A 27,281-nucleotide genomic window follows, 5' to 3' on the forward strand; every position below is an offset into this window, starting at 1 on the left:
CGTGGAATACTAATATTTGTGTATACTATTAACATAGTAACTTAATGCAATGAAACTAACGTAAAAATCAAAACTTGTATACCCGAAAAAAGGCCTAAGATCGTGTAAGCGCGATACGTTCTTCACGCGTTGTGAACAGAAATAAAGGATAGAACTTAAGACCTTTAATTCCCTGAGTCGATAAGGCAATACTAAATATACGTGTAATGAAAACAACATAAATCCTTCAATTAATACTCAAAGAAATGTCTTTAATTTCTATGAAAACCTATGTATAAAGTACCCGGAAACCGGCCCTTAAGTTACGTTCTTTTCCGAGAAATACTTTGAAACGAGTGAAACCTTCAACAGATAGTATAAAACAGGCTCTCAGTACCTTCGTTACGGTATAATATTCATTTAATTGACAGTTATTGATGAATTAATTACTTATCTTCATGAGCTTAATATTCAAGCTTGTACGATCTGCTCTAGAGCTGTCAATCATGACATTCTTCAATAGCCAAGGACTGTTTGGCCGAAAGCGTATGGTAATTTAACCACTTGACGCGGCTGGAAACCCGAAAACATTTTATTCAGTGTTACAGCTGTGAGACGTCCATATTATTACTTTCTGATAATTTACTGATACGACCATCTTTTAACTTCGCCGTCACAGCTAAATGATGTGATGTTAACAGAATTTTTGTCCTTCACTCGAACGATGGCTTTTGACCTTAAGACTCGTTCCCGGTAGTTTTATATTGCTCTCTTTGCTGTTTAGATAGCATATTGACGAAATACCGTAACCACTTTTTGAACGAGTTACATTTGTCACCCTATACAATGAGCCATTGACATACTTCAGGGCTTTAAATAAGTGTATTTCACTAGACTGTGCAGTCACGCTATTATGGGAAACAAATAAAGACGAGGATGTGCGTCATCTTATTTAGTAAACCGATACCTATAAATGGGAGTGTTGACTGCATTCCCATGCAATACTCCAATAATAATTAATGTACAGGGTAGAAGGTGCTAAAAGTAATTATATGAAGGTGCTATATGGACTGTATGAGCAAAAAGTTCGCTTTAATAACATCAGATTACATATTGCGATGTGTCTGTTTCCCAGTTCCTCCTATTAAACTGGTATCTTGATGGAAAGAGGCAACAATGACTCGTTGGGACTGAAAATCCTTCTTGTAACACACAGAATGTCCTAGGAGTAATGATGAATCTTCAGGGACGTAACAGCAACGATCGCTCGAAGCATGGGATCTAAAATATTTATCTTAAGAGCTATGGGCTCCTCTTAATCTTCGATACTGTTGAAACCAGAAGCTCTACAGCAAGCTCTTTGTTTTCCATATTTTCAGGGGTGATGGCATACAGCAAAACAACAAAAATGTCGACAAAACACGGCCTCTAAGCTGCATACCTGATGCGTTATAACCACTTGTACATCTTCGCTACTGTGTAACTCAACTCTTCTGCCGAACAAGTGCTGATAGCTCTTAAGGTACGCCTTTTGGGTACCGTATTTACTGGAATATTTTTTTCTTATTTTCGTCCATACTACCTAATTACAAAATTTGGAAGCAAAAAAGCTATCATTAGAAGGAATTTCGTCTTGAAACACTGCAGAGCCCTCAGTGTGTTGGGAGATCAAAAACGGGTGGAGATGGTCCCCGAGCAGTGCAACATACCGCGAACCATTCAAATCCCAAAATCCGTTCCAGAACAAATAGGGGCCCATTCCACTCTAGGAAAATGCACCCCAGACCATAATAGACACCACCGCCTTGGACCACACCTTCTTGGCAGGCGCGATACATAGATATAAATGGTTTGCAACACACACAGTGCCTCTCATCGGTATGTTGTTGATAGCATGACTCTTCCGATCATATTACTTTACGCCATTGTGCCAGTGTCAATCGCTTGTGATTGGCGACAAATGCAAGACGTTGTGCACGATGACGTTGGGTTAACGGTGGCACTCGTTTGTGGCGCCGGCTCCCATGCCCCATGGAATCCATGTGCCTATGGATTGTCCAAAGGGAGATATGTCTAGCACGTCCTGTGTTGTAATGAGCCGTGATTTGTTGAGCTGTTGCCCTTTTGTCGCTACTGACGATCCGTCTCAATGTTATCGGTCACGGTTGTCAAGGGTGTTTACTGTGGATTGTGATGCCCTCATTCAACCATTCACGATACACTCTTGACATGACTGAAAGCGTGAAGCCGAATTCCAGCATCACTGCCACTGCCGAAATCGAAATTCCCATCCGTCTGGCAGGAACCACCGTACCCATTTCGAACGGCGTCAGCTCACGACGCTGTTGCATGTTATACAAATAACTTTCACAACTACTTCTCAGTAGGCCTGCAATTAGTACAGGGCCCGTGTGGTGCGCATACAACTCACCTGTGCTATTTTCGCCCTAGTGTCCCATGACATTTGCTACGTCAGTAAGCATCGACGTAGAACTACGCTATATGAAAAAGAAAAAACGTAAACTAGTTACAAACTGTGGCTTGCACACACTCTGTTCAACGTGTAAACGTCACTACAGATACTCGGATTTAGGTTATGACATGTTCGATATGCCTGCCATCCTTGGCGATGATCTGTCGCAGACGAGTAGCGAAATTCTGAATGACCCGCTGAAGTGCTGGAACATCGATGCTGTAAATGACCTCCTGATTGGCTGCTGTCACCCCAGCAACGGTTCTAGAGTTATTGCTGTAAACATTGTTTTTAATATAGCCCCACAAAAAGGAGTCGCCTGCGTTCAGATACAGAGAATATAACAGCCAATCGAGGTCCATGACAGTGACCTCTGGTTACCACAGAGCAAAATGTGGTCCCCAAAGTGCTCCTCCAGGACATCACTCTCCTGCTTCGACAGGGTCTATCTCCGTCTTCCATTAACCACATCTTGTCGAAATGAGGGTCACTTTGGATAATGGGGATGAAATCATCTTCCAAATCCTTCACGTACGCCGGCCGGGGTGGCCGTGCGGTTCTGGAGCTGCAGTCCGGAACCGTGGGACTGCTACGGTCGCAGGTTCGAACCCTGCGTCGGGCATGGATGTGTGTGATGTCCTTAGGTTAGTTAGGTTTAAGTAGTTCTAGTGGACTGATGACCTAAGATGTTAAGTCCCATAGTGCTCAGAGCCATTTTTTCTTCATTCGTTTTCTTGAAGCGTAAAATTGTTTTCCAGGACCATGAATGCTGCGTAGGAGACGGTGAAGATAATGGTTTTCCCTCAATACAGCTTCCCGCGGACTTAAGTGCTTCTAAATGGGTACTAGGTTTTATTGTCTTAATAAATATTCCACAGGTAACTTACGACATCGAGAAGGTTGTGTTGATAGGCCAGTGTAACGGTACCCGGTATCAAAAAAATGTGTGTGAAATCTTATGGGACCTAACTGCTAAGTTCATCAGTCCCTAAGCTTACAGACTACTTAATCTAAGTTATCATAAGGACACACACACACACACACACACACACACACACACACACACACACACCCATGCCCGAGGGAGGAGTCGAACCTCCGCCGGGATCAGCCGCACAGTCCATGGACAGCAGCGCCTAAGACCGCTCGGCTAATCACGCGCGGCTACCCGGATCCATTTGCTTTCTTGGTCCCACCTGCATATAGCATTTTGGCGTCCTTTGTGAGTCGTAACACTTCTTGTATCGGCTTAACATACTCTGAAAATTATTATTAGTGTCATTTTCAAAAAATGGCTCTGAGCACTATGGGACTTTACATCTATGGTCATCAGTCCCCTAGAACTTAGAACTAATTGAACCTAACCAACCTAAGGACATCACACACATCCATGCCCGACGCAGGATTCGAACCTGCGACCGTAGCAGTTGCGCGGTTCCGGACTGAGCGCCTTAACAGCGAGACCACCGCGGCCGGCCAGTGTCAGTTTAATGGTTTACTTTTGGTGTATTACAATTGTCGTAACACGTTGGAGTTGTGGTGCGCATCACACTCAGCTTATATTTCAGTGTAATCTACAATCTATCTCGGCGCTTGTTTGTTGAGATAATAGTCCGGTAAAATTCGAGAGATACCACACGGACACTCCGCTTAAGCAACTATCTCGTAAACTGGCTACGTCTTTGCACGAACTCCGATGCAAGATAACGCTGTAGGAGGTATAGTGGTGCTAATAATGTCTCCCATATCAGTACATTCGTTGTTGTCACAGCGGCACAAATACGCAGTCCTTTGTGCTGTATTTTGTATAGTTTAAATGGATGGTTGTGCTTATAGACCCACAGCAGATGCTTGAATAGTGCAGTTAGACTGATAAGTACTCGACCATTACACGGTCCAGTCACATTAATGTGACCACCTGACAAAAAACCGAATAACCATCTTGTGCGGCGAGAATTTGCAGGGAGGCAGTCAGTGAGGTTCTGGAAGGTACCGACAGCGTGTGGAGCCATGCCAACTCCAATGCAAATGACGATACATGACGCGAACAGGCCAATCGATGTTGTCTCACGTACACTGCGACCTGCGTCACATTGTATAGTCCTGCTTGTAGAGGCCATCGTCCCGAGGAAAAAAACGTACTGCCCCCAAGGAGATAGATGCGTATTTTTTTAAATCCATTGCGCCTTTTCGCAGCCCATAACTATTTCTCCTGCAGCCTAGTCCCTTCCGACAATGGTTACAGGGCCGTAGACGGCAAACGCCAACATCCTATGGAGAATAACGCATGATTCATCAGAAAAGACTACCTATCGCCACCGAGTGCACGGCCAGTTGCGGTATTGTCGTGCATATTCCAGTCTTCGTCGCCAATGAACAACCGTCTGCATGGGAGCATGAACCTGGCGCCTGCTGCAGTCATGTTCGTAGTATATTCGCTGAGGAAACGCTGTTACTAGCCCCTAGGTTCATTTGGGAGGTCAGTTGTTTAACAGTTGCACGTCTGTTTACCTGGACATAAACTGAAGCGCCAAAGGAACTGGTTATAGACACGCGTATAAAGAGATATGTAAACAGGCAGAATACGGCTCTGCGATCGGCAACGCCTATATAAGACAACAAGTGTGTGGCGCAGTTGTTACAGCGGATGCTGCTGCTACAATGGCATTTTGTCAAGATTTAAGTGAGTTTGTAAGAGGTGTTATCATCGGAGCACGAGCGATAGGACACAGCGTCTCGAAGGTAGCAACTAAGTGCGAATTTTCCCGGACGACCATTTCACGAGTGTACCATGAATATCAGAAATCCGATTAAACATCAAATCTCCGACATCGCTGTGGTCGGAAGAGGATACTGAAAGAACGGTAGCAACGATGGCTGAAGAGCCTCCTTCAATGTGAAAGAAATTCGACCCTAGCAGATTTCAGTGCTGGCCCATTGACAAGTGTCAGCGTGCGTACCGTTCAACGAAACATCATTGACATGGGCTTTCGGAGCCGGAGGCCTACTCGTGTACCCTCGATCGCTGCACGACACGAAGCTTTACGCCTCGCCTGGGCCCGTCAACACTGGACTGTTGATGACTGGAAACATATTGCTTGGTCGGATGAGTCTCGTTTCAAATTGTATCGAGCAGTTGGACGTGTACGGATATGGAGACGACCTCATGAATCCACGGACCCTGTACGTAATCAGGGGACTGTGCAGGCTGGTGGAGGCTCTGTAATGGTGCTGGACGTGTGCAATTGGAGTGATATGAAAAACCTGATACATCTAGATACGACTCTGGCAGGTGACAATGCACGTAAACATCCTGTCTGATGACCTGCATTCATTCATATCCCTTGTACATTCCGACGCACATGGAAAATTCCAGCAGGAGAATTCTACAACCCACACGTCCAGAATTGCTACAGAGTTGCTCCAGGAACACTCTTCTGAGTTTAAATACTTCCGCTGGCCACATATGTACCAAGACATGAACATTATTGAGCATATCGGGGATGTCTTGCAACGTGCTGTTCAGAAGACATCTCTACACCCCCCCCCCCCCCCCCCTCTTACTCTTACGGATTTATGGACAGCTCTGCAGAATTCATGGTGTCGATTTCCTCCAGCCCTACTTCAGACATTAATCGAGTCCATGCCGCGTCATGTTGTGGCACTTCTGCGTGCTCAAGGGGGCCCTACACGATACTGGATCGTGTACCAGGTTCTTTGGCTCTTCAGTGTATGTCCACAGCTCTCGTTCACCCTTGTCATCTGTGGCCTGAGGTGCATCGCAGTTGCCTCGGCGCCATTTATGGGTAACGCCATTTTCCCATGCATAGCATACCTTAACTACGGAGGCACGCAAACAGTTTACATACTTAGCCATTCGGAAATGTTTCTACCCTTGGGTCAAAAGACAATGATTGTGGCCATTTGGATGTGTAATAGCTATGTTTCCACGTTACGACAAAGGCTGCAGTGTTATCAGCGCCCACCGTACGTTTGTCTTTCAACGATCTTTAATTGGGGTAATACCTAGCTGAATCTTCAGTAAGCACATCGCTAAAACATCGATAGCAATATGGGAGCTGCGGCTGGCGTGTGCAAAAGTAACAATTTCGTTTGCCTATTAAGCTTTGCTAGTATATAATTTTGCATAGCCGCGCGGTGTAGCCGGGCGGTCTAGGGCGTCTTGTCAGGTTTCGCGCGGCCTCTCCCGTCGGAGGTTCGAGTCGTCCCTCGGGCATTGTGTGTGTTGTCCTCAGACTAAGTTAGTTTAAGTTAGATTAAGTAGTGCGTAAGCTTAGGGACCGATGACCATAGCAGTTTGGTCTCATAAGACCTTACTACAAATTTAAATTTTGCACAGGCTAGCTGCAGCGTCCAAACTGCCGTCGATGTTGTAAAGGTGTACTTGCTGAAGAAGCAAATATCTGTTACGCCAACTGAAGAAGGCTGAAAGCTCGAGACGCGTACTTGCATAATTAAAAATATATAAAAAAAGAGGGTGGTTCCTTTATTCATCAAGAAAATATAATCCTCAGGAATGGAGCTCAACAACCATTAAAATGAGTACAATCTAATGTTTCATAAAATTTTACACTAAAGTTGTCAATTATTTGCTGATTAATTTCTGGCTTTGCCCATTTCAAAAGCCACATATTTTGTATTTAGGATATGTTATAAGCTTTTTGTCAGTACATCGCGTCTTGCAGCTCTCATACTCTGGAGGAAGCTCAGCCAATAACTAACTAGCTGCTTTGGTATATAGTTTGAAAAAAGTTTCTCCTTCGGTATTCAAGAGCTGCAGAAGACATGATGTACTGAAAACCTTTATAACATATCCTAAATACTAAATACGTGACTTGTGAAAATTGGCAAAGCCGAAAGTACTCAGCCAATAAATTACTAACAGCTTTGGAATAAAATTTTAAAAGAAAATAACTGCTCATGAATATTTGAGAGCTACAAGACGAAACGTACTGAAAATTTCAATAACAGGTGGCCTTTAAAAAGGGGAAAAGCCTGAAACTAATCATCAAATAAGTAATTAAAAGCTATTGTATAAATTTTTAAAATTAAGTTGTTCTTCAGTGCTCTGCACATGCTTAGTCACATTAATTTCTGCTCTCTAAGGAATATCCGAAAGTGCTAGTAGGATAGTTATTACTCTTCCGCACTTTTGTGTTACTCTTCCAGTATGTGGGTTTCATGTCAGTTTGTACTACATTTCTAAGCCTAAATCCCTGGCATATCTCTTGACCGGAAACGTATATGGGCCTAGTTTTATTTGACTGAAGTCTCCACATTTGTGTCTAGTGAATATGCAGATGGAGGTCTAAGTAGGATATACTTACGAACAGATATTTTGCAGCGAATGTTCGATATTCTCCATCAGTCTGTAAGGCCAAGTGTCATTTCTGAATACTAGTGTTTGATATTGGTCGGATGCATTGTTTGGTTTGCACAATGCGGCGTGGAACACGGCGAGCGTGCCTCTGCTAAGTGACTGTGGGCGTGACTGGGCTGAGCAGTGTGTCCAGATCACTACAGAAGGTGCTATACATGCTTATACGTCACTTAATGTAGGCACAGAGGCTATGAATTAGTTTGGTTAATGTTGCTACAAATTTGCAATTATTTAAAATTAGTTTATAGCCAAACTACTTAATGTAGAACTTAATATGAGGTACCTGTTTTGCTAAGGTTTTTAAAATGTATCTGGTGGCATATTAAGATTTCTAATTTTGTTTGTATGTAAAAAGTTGGTGGAGAGGCGGATGATAGTATGAAGTCATTTATTGACCATGATACTCCAATTTTCTAGAGATGTGTGCGCTCCAGACTTAAATGGATGGGGCCATATTTCTCTTTGGTATTGTTTGCGACTGTTTGGTACAAACAACACCTATGATAGCGTCAGCGGTGATCTGGCTGCACCCTTTCCGGTGACAGAAGTTTTCGTCACTGATTAGAACATTATAGCATTGTATGGTGTGCCGATTAGACTTCAATTTATTTGTATTAGTGTGGAGTCTGACTTCGATCAGAGTTAGCTGTGAATACCGTCTGCGTTTTCCTGCTAGTTTATTTTCTTGTGCAATGTGTTTGCTAGTTACTTGTGTGAGGCTCGCGCTACGTTTTAATTCACTTAATCACGTAGAGTTTATCACTAGCATATAAATTTTGTGTGATTTCGAGAACTACAAAACTTACTAGTGAAAATTATCTACATCTACATCTACATCTACATCCGTACTCCGCAAGCCACCTGACGGTGTGTGGCGGAGGGTACCCTCAGTACCTCTATCGGTTCTCCCTTCTATTCCAGTCTCGTATTGTACGTGGAAAGAAGGATTGTCGGTATGCTTCTGTGTGGGCTCTAATCTCTCTGATTTTATCCTCATGGTCTCTTCGCGAGATATACGTAGGAGGGAGCAATATACTGCTTGACTCTTCGGTGAAGGTATGTTCTCGAAACTTTAACAAAAGCCCGTACCGAGCTACTGAGCGTCTCTCCTGCAGAGTCTTCCACTGGAGTTTATCTATCATCTCCGTAACGCTTTCGCAATTACTAAATGATCCTGTAACGAAGCGCGCTGCTCTCCGTTGGATCTTCTCTATCTCTTCTATCAATCCTACCTGGTGCGGATCCCACACTGCTGAGCAGTATTCAAGCATTGGGCGAACAAGCGTACTGTAACCTACTTCCTTTGTTGTCGGATTGCATTTCCTTAGGATTCTTCCAATGAATCTCAGTCTGGCATCTGCTTTACCGACGATCAACTTCATATGATCATTCCATTTTAAATCACTCCTAATGCGTACTCCCAGATAATTTATGGAATTAACTGCTTCCAGTTGCTGACCTGCTATTTTGTAGCTAAATGATAAGGGACCTATCTTTCTATGTATTCGCATCACATTACACTTCGCTACATTGAGATTCAATTGCCATTCCGTGCACCATGCGTCAATTCGCTGCAGATCCTCCTGCATTTCAGTACAATTTTCCATTGTTGCAACCTTTCGATACACCACAGCATCATCTGCAAAAAGCCTCAGTGAACTTCCGATGTCATCCACCAGGTCATTTATGTATATTGTGAATAGCAACGGTCCTATGACACTCCCCTGCGGCACACCTGAAATCACTCTTACTTCGGAAGACTTCTCTCCATTGAGAATGACGTGCTGCGTTCTGTTATCTAGGAACTCCTCAATCCAATCACACAATTGATCTGATAGTCCGTATGCTCTTACTTTGTTCATTAAACGACTGTGGGGAACTGTGTCAAACGCCTTGCGGAAGTCAAGAAACACGGCATCTACCTGTGAACCCGTGTCTAAGGCCCTCTGAGTCTCGTGGACGAATAGCGGGAGCTGGGTTTCACACGATCGTCTTTTTCGAAACCCATGCTGATTCCTACAGAGTAGATTTCTAGTCTCCAGAAAAGACATTATACTCGAACATAATACGTGTTCCAAAATTCTACAACTGATCGACGTTAGAGATATAGGTCTATAGTTCTGCACATCTGTTCGACGTCCCTTCTTGAGAACGGGGATGACCTGTGCCCTTTTCCAATCCTTTGGAACGCTTCGCTCTTCTAGAGACCTACGGTACACCGCTGCAAGAAGGGGGGCAAGTTCCTTCGCGTACTCTGTGTAAAATCGAACTGGTATCCCATCAGGACCAGCGGCCTTTCCTCTTTTGAGCGATTTTAATTGTTTCTCTATCCCTCTGTCGTCTACTTCGATATCTACCATTTTGTCAACTGTGCGACAATCTAGAGAAGGAAGCACAGTGTAGTCTTCCTCTGTGAAACAGCTTTGGAAGAAGACATTTAGTAATTCGGCCTTTAGTCTGTCATCCTCTGTTTCAGTACCATTTTGGTCACAGAGTGTCTGGACATTTTGTTTTGATCCACCTACCGCTTTGACATAGGACCAAAATTTCTTAGGATTTTCTGCCAAGTCAGTACATAGAACTTTACTTTCGAATTCATTGAAAGCCTCTCGCATAGCCCTCCTCACACTACATTTCGCTTCGCGTAATTTTTGTTTGTCTGCAAGGCTTTGGCTATGTTTATGTTTGCTGTGAAGTTCCCTTTGCTTCCGCAGCAGTTTTCTAACTCGGTTGTTGTACCACGGTGGCTCTTTTCCATCTCTTACGATCTGGCTTGGCACATACTCATGTAACGCATATTGTACCATGGTTTTGAACTTCGTCCACTGATGCTCAACACTATCTGTACTTGAGACAAAACTTGTGTGTTGAGCCATCAAGTACTCTGAAATCTGCTTTTTGTCACTTTTGCTAAACAGAAAAATCTTCCTACCTTTTTTAATATTTCTATTTACGGCTGAAATCATTGATGCAATAACCGCTTTATGATCGCTGATTCCCTGTTCTGCATTAACTGATTCAAATAGTTCGGGTCTGTTTGTCACCAGAAGGTCTAATATGTTATCGCCACGAGTCGGTTCTCTGTTTAATTGCTCAAGGTAGTTTTCAGATAAAGCACTTAAAAATATTTCACTGGATTCTTTGTCCCTGCCACCCGTTATGAACGTTTGAGTCTCCCAGTCTATATCCGGCAAATTAAAATCTCCACCCAGAACTATAACATGGTGGGGAAATCTACTCGAAATATTTTCCAAATTATTCTTCAGGTGCTGAGCCACAACAGCTGCTGAGCCCGGGGGCCTATAGAGACATCCAATTACCATGTCTGAGCCTGCTTTAACCGTGACCTTCACCCAAATCATTTCACAATTCGAATCTCCGTCAATTTCCTTCGATACTATTGCACTTCTTATCGCTATAAACACGCCTCCCCCTTCACTGTCCAGCCTATCTCTGCGGTATACATTCCAATCAGAGTTTAGGATTTCATTACTGTTTACGTCTGGTTTCAGCCAACTTTCTGTTCCTAGTACTATATGGGCGTTGTGACCGTTTATTAATGAGAGCAGTTCTGGGACCTTTCTATAGACGCTCCTGCAGTTTACTATTAGCACATTAATATTGTTATTCCTTGTTGCATTTTGCCTACTCCTGCCTTGCCGCGTCTCAGGAGGCGTCTTGTCGGGCCTAGGGAGGGAATTCTCTAACCTAAAAAAACCCCATGTGCACTCCACACGTACTCCGCTACCCTCGTAGCCGCTTCCGGCGTGTAGTGCACGCCTGACCTATTCAGGGGGACCCTACATTTCTCCACCCGATAGCGGAGGTCGAGAAATTTGCACCCCAGCTCTCCGCAGAATCGTCTGAGCCTCTGGTTTAAGCCTTCCACTCGGCTCCAAACCAGAGGACCGCGATCGGTTCTCGGAACGATACTACAAATAGTTAGCTCTGATTCCACCCCGCGAGCGAGGCTTTCCACCTTCACCAATTCCGCCAACCGCCTGTACGAACTGAGGATGACCTCTGAACCCAGACGGCAAGAGTCATTGGTGCCGACATGAGCAACAATTTGCAGTCGGGTGCACCCAGTGCTCTCTATCGCCGCCGGTAGGGCCTCCTCCACATCTCGGATGAGACCCCCCGGCAAGCAGACAGAGTGAACACTGGCCTTCTTCCCCGACCTTTCCGCTATTTCCCTAAGGGGCTCCATCACCCGCCTAACGTTGGAGCTCCCAATAACTAATAAACCCCTCCCCCCGTGTGCCTGCTCGGACCTTGCTGAAGGAGCAGCCACATGTCCACTCACAGGCAGAGCGGGCGATGCCACACGGCCAGCCTCCACATTGACCCTCCGCCTCGTGCGCCGCGAACGCCGCTGAACCCGCCACTCCCCTTGGGGAGAGGGTGGCCCAACCGCGCCCGGTACCCGCGAAGATGTCTCGACAGCAGGGACAGTGGGTGAAGCATCTAACACCTGGGGTGCACCATGCGACGCACCAGACTCCCCACTGCCGCTACACTCCGAGGCAGCAGCCTGAAGACGGCTGACCGCGGCCATCAACACGCTCAGCTGTTCGCGAAGAGTGGCCAGCTCCTCCTGCGTCCGTACACAGCAGCCACACATCCTAGCCATCCTAAGAAATCAATTTACTATAGAGTGTTAATCAGCTTTTAACTAGACTGCTAATTCACTAAAGGCGGTTGATTATTGACTAAACTGTGATTGCTAACCACTTCTTGTAGAAACAAGGAAAATAGCACTACCTGTCTCTGGACGGTATTGAAAACAAACACTAGCACTACTAGCACTACGGCTGACTAAAGGGACTCTCTGACTGTATTTAAAACAAACACGAGATCTATGGAACACTTAATAGCACTCTACTATTAAAGCTTCCTAAAAGCAAAAACACGCAGAGGAAGAAGTGACAAGTAAGAAAAATACAGATAATACTTAAATTAAGGTAGCTCGCTGCACAGCAGACGTGAAGCAGACGGCGCTTAGGGCGACACTGACACTACTGGCACTATGGCTGACTAAAGGGACTCTCTCTGACTATTCAAAACAAACACGAGATCTATGGAACACTTAATAGCACTCTACTATTAAAGCTTCCTAAAAGCAAAAACACGCAGAAGAAGTGACAAGTAAGAAAAATACAGATAATACTTAAATTAAGGTAGCTCGCTGCACAGCAGACGTGAAGCAGACGGCGGTTAGGGCGACACTGACACTACTGGCACTATGGCTGACTAAAGGGACTCTCTCTGACTGTATTCAAAACAAACACTAGATCTATGGAACACTTAATAGCACTCTACTATTAAAGCTTCCTAAAAGCAAAAACACGCAGAAGAAGAAGTGACAAGTAAGAAAAATACAGATAATACTTAGATTAAGGTAGCTCGCTGCACAGAAGACGTGAAGCAGACGGCGGTCCACCACTAGTTGGAATTATTATTTGCAGCAGCTACCTATCATCCTAACGTTATTTCAAATGTGATGAGTACTAGGACACAACTTTGTTACTTATATTATTATTATTATTAAAGCTATAATAACTGAAGAAACAATAATCATCAATAAAACTGTTTTATAGAAGAATGTAGCTCTATTAGAGTTGTCACAATGGGGGGGTGGGAGGGGAGGGGCTCCTCTGGGATTTCGTTTGTCAGGCAGCTAGATCTGAAGGTTACGTTTATCAGATATGGACTGCTATAGAGGAGTTAGGTCCTTGGGTTTCTTTATTTTCTCTCAGCGAACGCGCATTCTCGCCATCAAAACAGTAGTCACATGATAACAGCTGCTCAGTCCATGTGTGCTCCAAGGGTACATCTTTAGCGCGTCTCACAGTGATACGCAATCGTTGCCTCCACATCAGCCTATCGTAGAAGTCCATGCTCAGAGTGTTGGTGAATCTATAGCGCCGTTGAGCTAGGTACGTGACACATGCCGCTATCGACACCAGCAGCAAACGGCGACCGAACACATAAGTTAAGCCTTAGCAACATTTGTGACTGTACAAGCTTTGGCGATGCAGCCAGCTAACAATGACTGAGGGGATTAAGCAGTTGCTCATTGAATGTGGGTCTGATCATAAAGATAGTTAAATAGGAAGTTCAGGTAGATACATGTGGGAAGAAAATAAATAAATAAATAAATAAATTTGGGGAACAAAGATGCACAAACGCTTTGGCGGTGCATGATGTAGAAATTGTCAGCAGCAATAAGCCCAACCGAGTGGCTTAGAAAGGATTTTGAGGTTAATTCCAAAAACCCATATTATTTAGGAGGGGATTAGTAAACAAAATAGTGATGCAGAGAAAAATCGTGAGGTATACAGATGCAGTGGAGAAGATTTGGGTGGGAGGATAGATATTGTACAGATTGGATGTGATAAGAAGGAAGAAGAGACGGAGTCTACACTAAATGAATGTGCGCTAGTATAGGTCAGGTTCATCGGTACCAGATGGAAGTCAAAGTAGAGATGAACTCTGTGAACTTACAAGGGAATGGTCCAATAAGACATGTTGATATCTATACTGAAGTTTTTGAAACAGGAAGAAGACAAAAAAAATGCAGTGCCAAAATTTAGCTGATAAGGGGCATTGCAATTATTTTGTAAAAAATGTTGAAGTCACATATTTTTGCCGCGGGAAGAACAGCTTACAACAGCGGTTTGTACAGCCCTACCCACCTAAAGCGCGACTCGGCGAATCACTCATCCAGCACCGGGTAATGGGATTATCCGGAGTTCAGACACAAATTTTAAGCACCTAAAGCCTGGTTTAAAATGGACCAAATGGAAGCGAACACGTGTGAATGAGCATTTGCAGAAAATTCACTACCATTTGCTTGTATTTGGGTAGAATTGTTTATACTAGATGGAGCGGAAGAGGACACGAGGTAGCGAACATTGCCCGTGAACCCTGTGTTATTAGTTTTTAGATTGGGAGCCAATATTCGGCCACAATGCGAAACGTTGCTATTCAGTGAGGATTATTTTGCATGGCGAGTGCACTGTTCTTGACGGCGTATGTAAAATGGCGCACGGAAGAAAGAATCTAAGTGTCTCAATTTGTATGGAAGCGTGGTATGTGTGGAGATCGTACACTTTACACGGAATTGCATCTCCATCTCGGCTTATCAGTGCACAAAAGTTTTTCTTGTACGTCGGCTGCTATTTTTCCTGGCTTTTCATTACCATTGAGGGGAAATTTGTTATCAGAACACTAATTACCGGCGTCGAGCATGATCTCCAGAGATCACACAGTTAGCGCTTCCACTACGCATGTAAGGTCATATTATTATTTTTTTCTTAAACAAAAATGGTCTAGTGGCAAATCAAATCCCTTTCAGACCACAAATTTTTCACCATGATTTTTAACCTTGCTTTAACTTCTCAGAGACGTTGGAGTGGACACAAAATCATGTGGTTAGGATACCACGCAAAACTGCAGGTCTCCATTTTCATAGTAGGTAACTGGGTAATGTTAGGGACACGTAAGTAGCGGCAATGGCGTCCAGTTGAAAGACCTGCAAGAGGCCTATGGGGTACAGCAGAAAGAATTCTTTTGCTTGTGCTTGTTAGCTTGTCTGCTTTGGTGAAAACCTGGCTTGAACTATACAAATATTTTTTTGAATAATTTAATATCGACAGTTCATTTCTTGCGCATGTAATACTGATAAGTCACTAGCAGGGAAAATAAAATCATGGCAGTGTTTGATGCCACAGACGACTTCCATCAATGAAGACTTGTAATTTATTACAGTACCACAGTACAGTACCACATTTTATAACAATTCCATATAATAATGTTTGAATCTTGTACATTTGACTATGTGTGAAACAGTTGTTTGTTTATTGCCTGTAGTCATCATAAAAATGCGAAGTATCTATTGAATGACAAAAACAAACATTTCCTTGCACCAGGCACACCGGGAAAAGGAAAATTTGGTGCAGTCAGGCACATTTCAGTAACCACTAGTTTTATTTAGACAGAACTGGGAAGGAGTGAGACATGGTCCCGGCCGTTGTTCTGCATGTTGAGCTGCATACCAGACATGCTTGATCAAAGTCCTAAAGCGTGGCGAAAAAAGCTGGTAATGCACAAATGACTGCAGTTTAAGAATACTGTTCAGCTGATAAACCTGAAATGAGAGATAGGTACCGGAAATTTTGTTGTCCGATAATTTCCTCAAAAATGCCCTCCACTGTCGAAAAAATTCTTTCTCCAGAGACTGAATCGCGCTTGTAGTTCTAGGTGGAATCCACACAACATCTACAGATTTGTCGTCGTCCTCCACAAAAACAGAGGCGTCATTACATCCAGGCCATGAATCCAACAAAAGCAATGAATTAGTTGCTGCAGCTGGTAAGAATACGTTTTGAACGAAATGTTAAAAATTACTTTTTCCCGTTTTTACAGATTTTGGAACGTCGGTTACAAGATTTTTGCCACTAAAGAGTCCATTTTTTATTTTTTGTCCTAATTGGCTTTGCGGTTCTTTAAAACAGATGCACAGATGCGGAAACAGTAAACCACTCATACTTATCACAGGAATTATCGTATATGCTTGTGTCACTGCATTCATTGATTGGGCAACCGACTCCGTCATTTTGTCCCCCCTAAATGATGAACTGCGGTGTGCACGCAAGTTTTTCACGAAACCTGAATGATCAGCGTTAGGAGCAGCAGTTGCGGGGAGAACAGAAAGTTTCGTCTTAACGTCAAACGTGAATTCCTCTACAGCACTGTCTATCACGGGCAGCTGGTCTACACGGTTACGTGATGTAAACGTGTTCGTTTTGAGATTTCTCATTATATACGATTTCTCGAACCTGTGTAGCCAGGTTGACGAAGCTCGGAAATTGGCACTGTTCATGTCAGATGCAATTGGGAGGGCCCAGTCTCGTAGATCTCCATCGGTAACGATGCACATCCTCTCACGACCAGTTCTAAATCTTCCGAACAGTTTTTTATTCAGGAGGTTTCGGGTTTCCGTTTGGCGCATATTTTTTACTTCATGTAATACATTCTTTCATTTGTACAGTTCACGCTACGATTTTACGAAACAAAAACGCCTTCGCACACTGCGTAATTTAAGTGTTTCTTTCCCTCCTTCGTTTAGCCAATATTTCACCGTCTTTTCTTTGTCGCTGAAAGCTGTTGCAGTACCTTTTTTTATGCTTGGAAGGTATTCTTCTTCAGAACTGTTACTGGCACTGACGTCATCGCAACCACAATTCATGGAATCGTCACAGTTATTTCCTGTTGCTTCTAAAGTACCCAAAATGTCAAACGAAATGTCGATATCAGTAGATATCAACTAAAAAATGACACATATGTACGTCGTCAGGAGAATTAGGTGATTTCACCTGGAAACCAAGTTCTTCATGTTTCATCATTGCTAAATTGAGAACGTTAATTGGATTCAACATTACTGTGAAACTGGAAGAAGATAAAGGTACTATCGGCAGGCACGCCTTACGAAAGCACAATATATATTAATTCAGCTTACCTGTATTACTAGTACTTACCAATACTTCAAAAAGCAACTGACAATTTGTAACAGATGTTACTTTGAGTGGCTAATTCGAGAGAATAGTGACTGTGTACTGTACTGTCAGAAAAACTACCAACGAATGGTAACCTGAAGCATCCTTTGCAAATTACGATCGTGTTGTGTTCTGTTTGCTGTTTACAAATGTAGCACCGAAATGGGCTGTGTGTGTGTGTGTGTGTGTGTGTGTGTGTGTGTGTGTGTGTGTGTGTGTGTGCCTAGTCGAGCATGTGCAGTTGTTACAGCTCCAGTAGGGGTGCACATTTCTACCACCACCTGGTGCACTATGAATTTGGCTATTTTCAAGTTTTTTTTAAATACTTGCAGTGTCTCTTATCAGCAAAAAAATTTGATAGTACATTTCTTTTCGTTATCTTCTTCCTGTGTAAAAAATTTCAGGGTAGGTTTCGACCTGTCTTATTGGACCATTCCCTATTTACAGACAAGTAGTCTACACTCTGTCATGCTTAAAGACGCTGAAGTCTGATCAAAAGAAACTGCCTATATTAAAGATGATATTAAGCATTGTTTAGACGTGTCACGTAGGGGCAGTGTCTACCCATTTCATGGCAAGCCCTAAGTTACACTACATTGAGGGGAAAGCAAATACCACGCGGTAGATATTTAGCACTGTGTAAATATTGTTTTATTGAGGGCATGCCTGACAAGGCAAAAATTAAATTTCTGAAGCGGCAGCTCGGCAGTGGCGCACAGAAATTGGAGAACCAAAACGCGGTAGCATTTTGTGACTACGCTCTGTTTGAGGCTCTTCTACTAAACAAATATTGGGGTAAAAAGGCAACTCTAGTAGTCGTTCAGACAGGTAGTGTGTACGACGTTTGTGAGTGTGAACAGTAAAAGTTGGTTCATATGGACAAAGCGCTGGGTACTCTTACCGTACTTTCCACTCTTAAGACGATTTCCTTACTATTTACCTTTGGATTTGGTCCTCAGGCTCACTAAAACAGTTGACGGTTTCGTTCACTTTCTTGAGTGAATACATGGTGCCATATTTTACCGCTACAGCGTAACTGAGAATCTAAGAAATATTGAAGAAATCAGAGGAGAGAGGAACTGGCAAGGACTGCAGAGTGCAGAACAGGAGCGCTTTCAGTGAGGTTTAAGTAATTTTCAGCATCATTTGCTTAACCACAGAAGTCAGCTGAGCGGACAAAGACCAGATAGTAGCAGGTAAGGAGGCAGTGGACAGTAGAATGTAAGTCAGCAGCGGCAGCAGCCACAAAAATATTTTTCCCCCTACTGTGGTCCGTGAAGGGAGTAGGACTCGCTATGACGGAAATAAGACCAGAGATAGATTTGCAAGAATGTGTAATGATAGTCGTAACGTTAAGGAAACTCGGTTGTTTAATAGGGAAACAATGCTGAGGAGCGAAGATAGGTGGAGGGGCTGGAGGCAACAGAGAGAATTATTAGAGAGAAACAGAGGCAAAGTTATGTTTATAGATGTAAATTTAAGTGATTTATTTGATCTCGAACCTTGTGAAGGGGGTAATGATGTCGGATTCGCAGCACCAATGCTGAACAAAGAGAGGGTGAAATAAATATCGGCAACCAATAGCGAATGCTGTGTGAAATTTTGTATTGACCGGGTTGAAGCAGTTCCAGCAGTAAAAGTTTTTGCGGTTAGCGTACAGGAAGTGAAACCTACCGCGAGAAAAGTAGAGGTCAGACACACAAAACGTGTTGTGTGTGCTGACAATATATTCACTGAACAGCAGGGTACTACAGTGAACAATGATACACCAACAGTGAGTGGAATACTGGGCTCTGATAAAAGTAATAATAGTCTAAACATAGCTGATGGCCAGGATAAAAAGAGAACATTAATATCTGTTGATAATAATGAATTCATTGTTCTTGACAAGAATGAGTAATTTGCTGTTGTTGAGTAGACATCTGATTGGCTCAGTAAAGGGGAGTGGGAATTCCAATCGGTATATTACAGTATGCAGGTCAGGTTAAAAAGTTGGCTGTTACCTCAAAGGTGAGCGGCTGAGAAGTTTGAAGTAGCCAGAAAACTAATTAGTTTAAGTGAAAGTCAGTTTATACCACTACAACACCTCTTGATTCTGACGAAGTATTTGGTTACGATGATGAAGTTGTATTTTGCAGCGAAGTATGCATTAATACGTTAGACAACGATAGTAGTGTCTCCGAATCATTATTTAATAATGTAGATAGTAAGGTTAATGCAGCGTTGCTACCTACTTGCGTTATGTTTAAAAAGACTACTGAAAGTTACAGTAGTCCAATTAAAAGTGAAGCTGTTATCAGAGTAAATACTGATATCGTTATTTGTGAACAAAGACTGTTGTTGGTACCAAAAATGCAGACATCAGTTACCAGACCAGGCTTGTAAAGATTCGCTTGCTGGTGAAAGATTGGTGACTAACTTGTACGGTAGATGTTAAGACGTAGATGTGAATTTTATAATTGATTGTGTGTTTATTATGTATTTTGTAATTAATCTGGTGATTTAAAATTCTTAGCCATGGGGTAGCATTGCATGTTCATTAATTTGTGTTTGTTTTAAATTGTTATTTTGGTTTGATTTTTGTTGCATTTTTGTGTATGGTGACAGCTGGTGTTTCGATACTTTTCCGTTCGCATTGTGAAGACCATGATTAAAGTGAGAGGCCGTTCTCAGATGGGTGCAGTGTTGTGGTCAGTATTCTGTCTATGTGATTTTTCTCTAATGTGAATTTTGAATGCCTGGGTTCCCTATGAGAGGCGTGTTCAGATTAGTGGTTCAGATTCCTTTTTCTTAATTAGAGAATGCTCTGGCTGGCAAGGTTTACGAACAACTCAACAATGATGGTTGCACTGAGACTGGCAGTGCCGCCAGACGACACATGGGAACGGCTAACACAGTAAGCATTTAGACATATCAAGTGCTTTGTTGAGTAAATGTAAAGGGTTTCGAATGTGTTATTTCAAAGACCGATTGTTAACAAACTACTAAGTACCGCAAAAGTCCTCATCAGACTGAAAGCAGGGGCATTTAAAGCCAGAGAATTTGGGTTTTTAATTCGCGTTAGTTGTGTTAATCACCTCATATGGAGCACAGGGACTGGCTTACATCTGAGACAGTGTCTATATTTAAATGTTTTATTTGACTACAGTGTCAAATGTCTCACACGAACACATACACACAGTATTAGTTCACTTTCGAAAGTCTTCCCGGATGAGAATATATAGTTTCATTTCATTTTGAAACGTTAAACATACATATATTTCTATGTTTAGTTTACAATGCCAAAAACGTACCAAATGTACTGAGCCTGTCAAAACATAAGATATTACGCTTTTATATTTGTGAATTTCTGTATTGCTGATAACATAGCGCAAACTATATTAGAAACAGAAAAGCACGATGTCATGTCCAATAGCAAGTGAAGACGATTTTCTTGATATGCAGTTATGCTTTGGATAGCCCCAAGCACATACATTTGACTAGTCACCGAAGTGGCGTCACCTCGAAAGACTTGCACCAGGTGAACGGTGTATCTGACGGGAGGCCCTAGCCTCACGGCATTTCCATATGTTTGACAGCAATCTAATGAGTAATTAACAAATTTTGCAATTTTTATTACACAAAATAGATCCAGCAGGCTATTTGCAGCACTCGTTAATGCTCTCCGACTGAGTTATTCACATGTTTCATAACATTACTAATTAAACTTTAAGAGACGGTTTAATGGAAGTTCTTTTTAAAGCTAGAATATCTTTTTATATAAAACAACTGTATAGATAGCAAGGTAGTACGTATTGGCAGACGTGATTACTCGCTACCTACAACATTTATTTTGTAAGATTAATATTTTTAATTTTTTTTAATTTGTTCGGTTTTACCACAATTCAAAACTGACCAAACTTAAACTACCTCTGATTGTGGTAGTGCAAAGAGCAGGCATGTTCCGGTAAGGTAGTGGTGTCACACGTGTCTGAACTACAATTAGTGAAGACTAAGAGATCATGAATTACTTTGGTTCCTGCTAATAACACTGAAAAGGGCTTCGACCCCTTTTATCTTTATCAGTATTTGAAACATTTTTGTTGACTTTTGTCTTGTGCTAGCCTTAGCGGTGATCTAGCAACACAGTTTCCGGTGACTGAAACTCTCGTGTCATTGGTCATGACGGACGTAGTTCACATCATTCCTTTGGGACCTCAGAGGTATTCTGTAGTGGGAAGGACTTCTTTTATTTCTTCCTGTTGGTCAGCAGAACTTGTCCTTTAACGTGAGAATCCGATTTAGGCTTTGAGTTGTTTGCACTGAGTATGACGTTTAAAAAAGTGACTGTTCGGCACTCAAGATTATTGCATCGTGTGTTGAATAAAATACCTTTTACGTATGTTAGTGTGGAGTTTCATATCGATTAATTTTAATTGTGAACACCGCCTGTGTGTTCCACAAATTTTATTTACATAGCGTGTTTGCTAACAGCTCCATTTTTGGGCTCGAACTAGATCTCAGTTTATTTTATTACGTAGAGTTTATCACCAGCACACAAAATTTAACGTCATATTAAGGAAAACAAATATTATTACTGAAACCTATCAGCAAGCAGTTGGGGTATTTTATTTAGATTTGCTGCATCCACTATCAACACAACGTTGTTTCAAATCTGATTAGTACTTTAGATACAATTTTATTAATTTTATTTTTACCAAGCAACAAGTTCTATCGAGCAGCTCAATGCTATTTCCATTGTAGCAAGTTGTCCTACATCTGCTCTGCAGTTTACGCTTAGATGGCCGACAGACGTTTCGCCGAGCCACTTTCAGACTATTTCTCTACCGTTCTCTTCGCGAATAGCGCGAGGAAACAACAAATACTTAAATCTTTCCATGCAAGCTGTGATTTTTCTTCTTCTATTTCGATGATGGTTTTCCCTATGTAAGCTGCAGTCAATGCAATATTTTAGCACTCAGAGGAAAATGTAAGTGATTGAAATATTGTTAAAGGCTTTCGCAGTAACGAGAAGCTTCTTTGTAACAATGGTTGATATACCAAATCAATTGTTATGTCTGTGACGCTCTCTCCCCATTAGCACTATAAAAACAAAATGAGCTGCTCTTCTCTGAACTTTGTATGTCGTCTGTCAATCCAGTTTCGTGAAGATCTAATACCGCACAGAAATATTCAGAAGAGAATAGACAAGCGTAATGTGGGCAATATGTTTAGTTAAACTGTAGCATCTTTTTCAAGTGTTCTGTCATTCAAACGCAGTGTTTGGTTCTCCTTCCATACAAGATTTTCAATGTGATTGTTCCAGTTTATGTTGTTCGTGATTCTAATATATAGTTATTTAGAAGATTTTACAGCTTTTAGATTTTTGGTGTTCACAGTGTAACCGAAATTTAAAGGATACCTTTTATTACGCATGAGGATAACTTCACACTTTTCATTAATTACAGTCAACTGCCACTCCTCGCACTAGCCAGAAAATTTAAGTAAATCATGTTGCAGTTGGTTTTGTTCTTCTTATGATTTTACTACAAGGTGAATTACAGCATCGTCTGCAAGTAATCGAAGACGGCTGGTGAGATCGTGTCCTAAATCTTCTACATAGATGTCTCAATTACCTACTTTTGTGTCGCTCCCTTTGCACAGATGCATAGGTAGTTAGCAAAGTGCATGATGTTATGGTTATCAATCTTTACATCGTGTAAATCCCTTCAGTATATACAGGGTGTCCCAGGATGAATGGTCAATATTTAGAGACACGACACAAACGCTTATTTGAAGCAAAATACTTCAACGGACATCTGCCCTGTTCTCAGTGGTTTGCGAGATAGAACTCATTTAATGTACATATATTTTCGGGCTAGTGACGCTCTGGAATGTCTCTTACCCACCCGACCTCGCTGACGGCTTAGTCTAGCCCAACGTATTTTCTTGCTTTCAACCCGTTGGCTCGAGATGTCTTTCTGCCGTTAATCATCCCGTTGAAGGCACAGTTGTACGTGGTGTGTTGTCGAATTCCTGATCGTCGAGTGTTTACCAGAGTTTTCAGTACAATGCGTGAAAAAGTATTCTTGTGAGTTCGCATTTTTCTTCTCAACGTGTAGTTCAACAACCTGTGCTGGAATAGCAACACAGTATAATAATGTGGCACATGGTCCTGCTACCACCATACGTCAACTTTCTGCTCATATCAATGTCCCACAGACACGTTTATGGCTAACATTACATGCTGAACACTTGTAACCATTTCATAAACACGCGCCCAGAAACTTCACCTTGGAGACAATGACAAGCGATTGGAATTTTATTACCGAGTAAATGGCAATCACCATTTGCGTCCATTAATACCACTCACTAATGAAGCCACTTTGTCATGGAATGGAATCTACTACTCACGTAATAATCGCGATCGTTGCAGGAAAACTGGCACGATACAGTGGAAATAAATTTCTAAGTTCGTCTCTTGGTCAGTTTTTGGTCCGGCATGATCAGGTCCAGTTGTTGACAGGTCCAGTCATTTTAGAACAGTATGTTCTTGTTGTGGGCTTCAGTCCTGAGACTGGTTTGATGCAGCTCTCCATGCTACTCTACCCTGTGCAAGCTTCTTCATCTCCCAGTACCTACTGAAGCCTACATCCTTCTGAATCTGCTTAGTGTATTCATCTCTTGGTCTCCCTCTACGATTTTTACCCTCCACGCTGCCCTCCAATGCTAAATTGGTGATCCCTTGATGCCTCAGAACATGTCCTACCAACCGATCCCTTCTTCTAGTTAAGATGTGCCACAAACTTCTCTTCTGCCCAATCCTATTCAATACCTCTTCATTAGTATATGACGGTACAAAATTACTAGAATTTTTTTTTTGAAAATTCGTTATATAGGCACCCTGAAAACGTTCCTTTGGCCACACGGACTGCAATGTACTGCCAGCGTCACACAGCTCCTCCACATTTTACGAGACGTATGATGGAACATCGAATCTGTACTTCCTCTACCCGCTCCATTGCTCTTGGAATTAAAATTAACTGTCCAAAAGACCGCGAGACCTTGCGCCATTAGATTTTTGTTTGTGGACCGGATGAAGTATGAGGCGTACAAACGAAAGGTGAATACGCTAAATAAACAGCTTGATCGCGTCATAGACCCTGATGCTAACATTTAGGAATGTGTAGAAGAACTCGAGCAAACAATATAACCTGTTCTCCAAGAGCGTACAGATGCATTTTAATTTATGGTGGGATATGCAAACATTTATTGTCAACTTTTCAACATTTGTAATACAATGTGTAGTATAATAATTGGAGGTAAGTGTTTTAAAATACGTATTTCCAATTCATTCTTGAAAAAAAGGAGTACTGTAATTTTTACAAACTGTTCTACGTGAGTATATGTGTAACCCTGACAATGCATGGACTAATACAGAAAATAGATAAGTGTACATTAAATGTGCTCTCTCGGAAACAAGTCAAATTGGGCATGAGCCCATATGAAGTATTTTGCTTCAAATGGTCGTTCCTGGCGTACCGCGGAATATTGACCACTACTCCAGGGACAGCATGTGTATTGAAAAGTAATGGGAATTGTGGCAGTCCAGTACTTTTCATCTGTGGTACGACTACTTGTGGACCGTTTATGGTGGTGATTTGCCTGTGCGATAATACCCGTTGTATTTTCTGAGCAAATTGTTTTAGCAGGCGATAGCTCATCAGCTTATAAGCCAATATCATTTGTTACATGTTACCGTAGATACTTTTTAAATATGTTAGAATTGCCTGCAAGTATTTATTTTTGCGTATTGTGATTTGTGAATCTCGGTTGTTAAACGGGTTATAACATTGTTTGTCCCCATTCCACTTCCGAACCCAGTTTGAACGCCTGCATTTCCCAGCCACTAACCTAACGTTTTGTGCATGCCCGTTGTGGCAATTTTGTCCTTCCTGCCCCACTGTCTCGATTTTCACATCAGAACCTGTCTTCATAGCAACCAGTACCGTCCTCGCGGAAACGAAGCCTTTGTTAATAGATTCCAACATCTCTTTTTTTTCTGATATTCAGTGTCTGCCTGCATTTCTATTCTCAGAGCTATTAAGTTTACTTCACTCGATTGTAGCGAACATATTACGTTTGTCGTTTTTGATTCTAACTAACCTATTCCTGTGGCTATTTTCAGTTGCAATGTACCTATCTCTGTAATTGTTTCCGATTCCGATGATTTTACATCTTTAGTTATTTTCGTTTTTACCAAAACTATAGCTTTTTTTGGTGATTGTCAAAAAACTGCATAATTTTGTATCGCTCCTAATACTTGTTGCAATATCGAACTTTAACCCCACACCCAGATAGCTCCACCTAACTTGTATCAGAACAATTCTGCTCGTTTTTCACTTACGCTGTACCTTAGGCCTTTTGTTCTTCGTCTACACCTTGCTACAAGACTGTCTCCATACATCTGAAACAAGAGCAGGTACTCAGTGGATATTCCAAAATGTTTCAACTTAGCAAGTTGCATTAAAGCCTTAGTCTTATAACCTCCAAGACAAGACCCAGCTAACTGCCTACATCACCATGACGGTCACTGATCTATTACACTTCTTAATGTCCGATTATTTGCATATAAGTATCTTCAAACTGATGTGATCTCCTTGGGACAGGTGGTGGATCTCAATTCTTTTTGTTATCCCACGTAATGCTTTTCACTTGCCATAAAATAAGTTTGTCAAAGGCAAGAAGAATACTGACTTTCATTGCACCTTCTGTTTGCAGTACTGACCACTCCAAGAGGCCTCTACATTCGTTAATTCAGCTCAGTCTACTGACACTGCGAAATTGCACCAAAGTGTCTGCGCCAGGTTTTTATTGAAATTTCTCGTTATGAGAATATTTAAGGGTGATCTGATTTGTTAATACCACTCAAAAGCCAAAATTGTACAAAATATTTTCTATTCAAGACAACCGGTTCAACAATCCTAGCTGTCACATTTAAGTCTTAAACCTTTTTTTTTTTTTTTTTTTTTTTTTTTTTTTTTTTTTTTTTTTTTGTAGTAAACCATGTTCATTTTACTCTGACGCCATTCACAAGCCACCAGGTGGATAAAACGTAGCACATCATTCTTCCGGCCTCACAACGAGTGCCTGCACGAATACCAAGAAGGGTACAGCAGAGAGGGCTGTGAGATGCCGTCAACGAATAGCACGCTGACTAGGACGTCACCACGACAGGAGCGGCATCTGCACGAAGAGAATAAAAGCGACGCGCCACCTAGCCGCTGCCGCAATAGTAGACCGGCACCTGAACAGACACTAGAGGAGCCGCAGTGATATTAGCGACTGCCGTAACTAATGAACTTGTGAGATTAGCTTGCATCGAAATTGTATCTATCAAAGGACACTGATTATTTCCATGCCGCCAATTGCTGGCGAACTATCATGTACAAACGGAAGTGTTGTCAATTGAATTACTGTAATAAACTCCATTAACATGATTTGCTTGTGTGTTGTTTATTTATCAGTGAAAACAGCTTCCTTGGCCCCTATAAGAGAAGAGTGGACCGGGTTCCATAATTATAAACGTTTGTCATAGCTAAATTACAAACATCAAAAATAGTTTATCATCACTCCTGAAGACATTAAATGTGGATGTTGTATCACAGACGCAGTCCCTCTGACTGTTCAGATATTTCACTAAAACCGCCCAAAAATACAACCAACAATGCGAGAGCAGCGTCTATTAGACGGAGAGGATCTGGCAGCCGATTAGTTCCAGTCATTCCACCAGGAAGGAGAGACAGGGCTCCTGTTGTCTGTAGTTCAACCATGCCTAGACGGTCAATACCGCGGTTCGATCGCGCCCGTATTGTTACTTTGTACCAGG

Source organism: Schistocerca gregaria, chromosome X (assembly GCF_023897955.1).
Source record: "Schistocerca gregaria isolate iqSchGreg1 chromosome X, iqSchGreg1.2, whole genome shotgun sequence".
Lineage (NCBI taxonomy): Eukaryota > Metazoa > Arthropoda > Insecta > Orthoptera > Acrididae > Schistocerca > Schistocerca gregaria.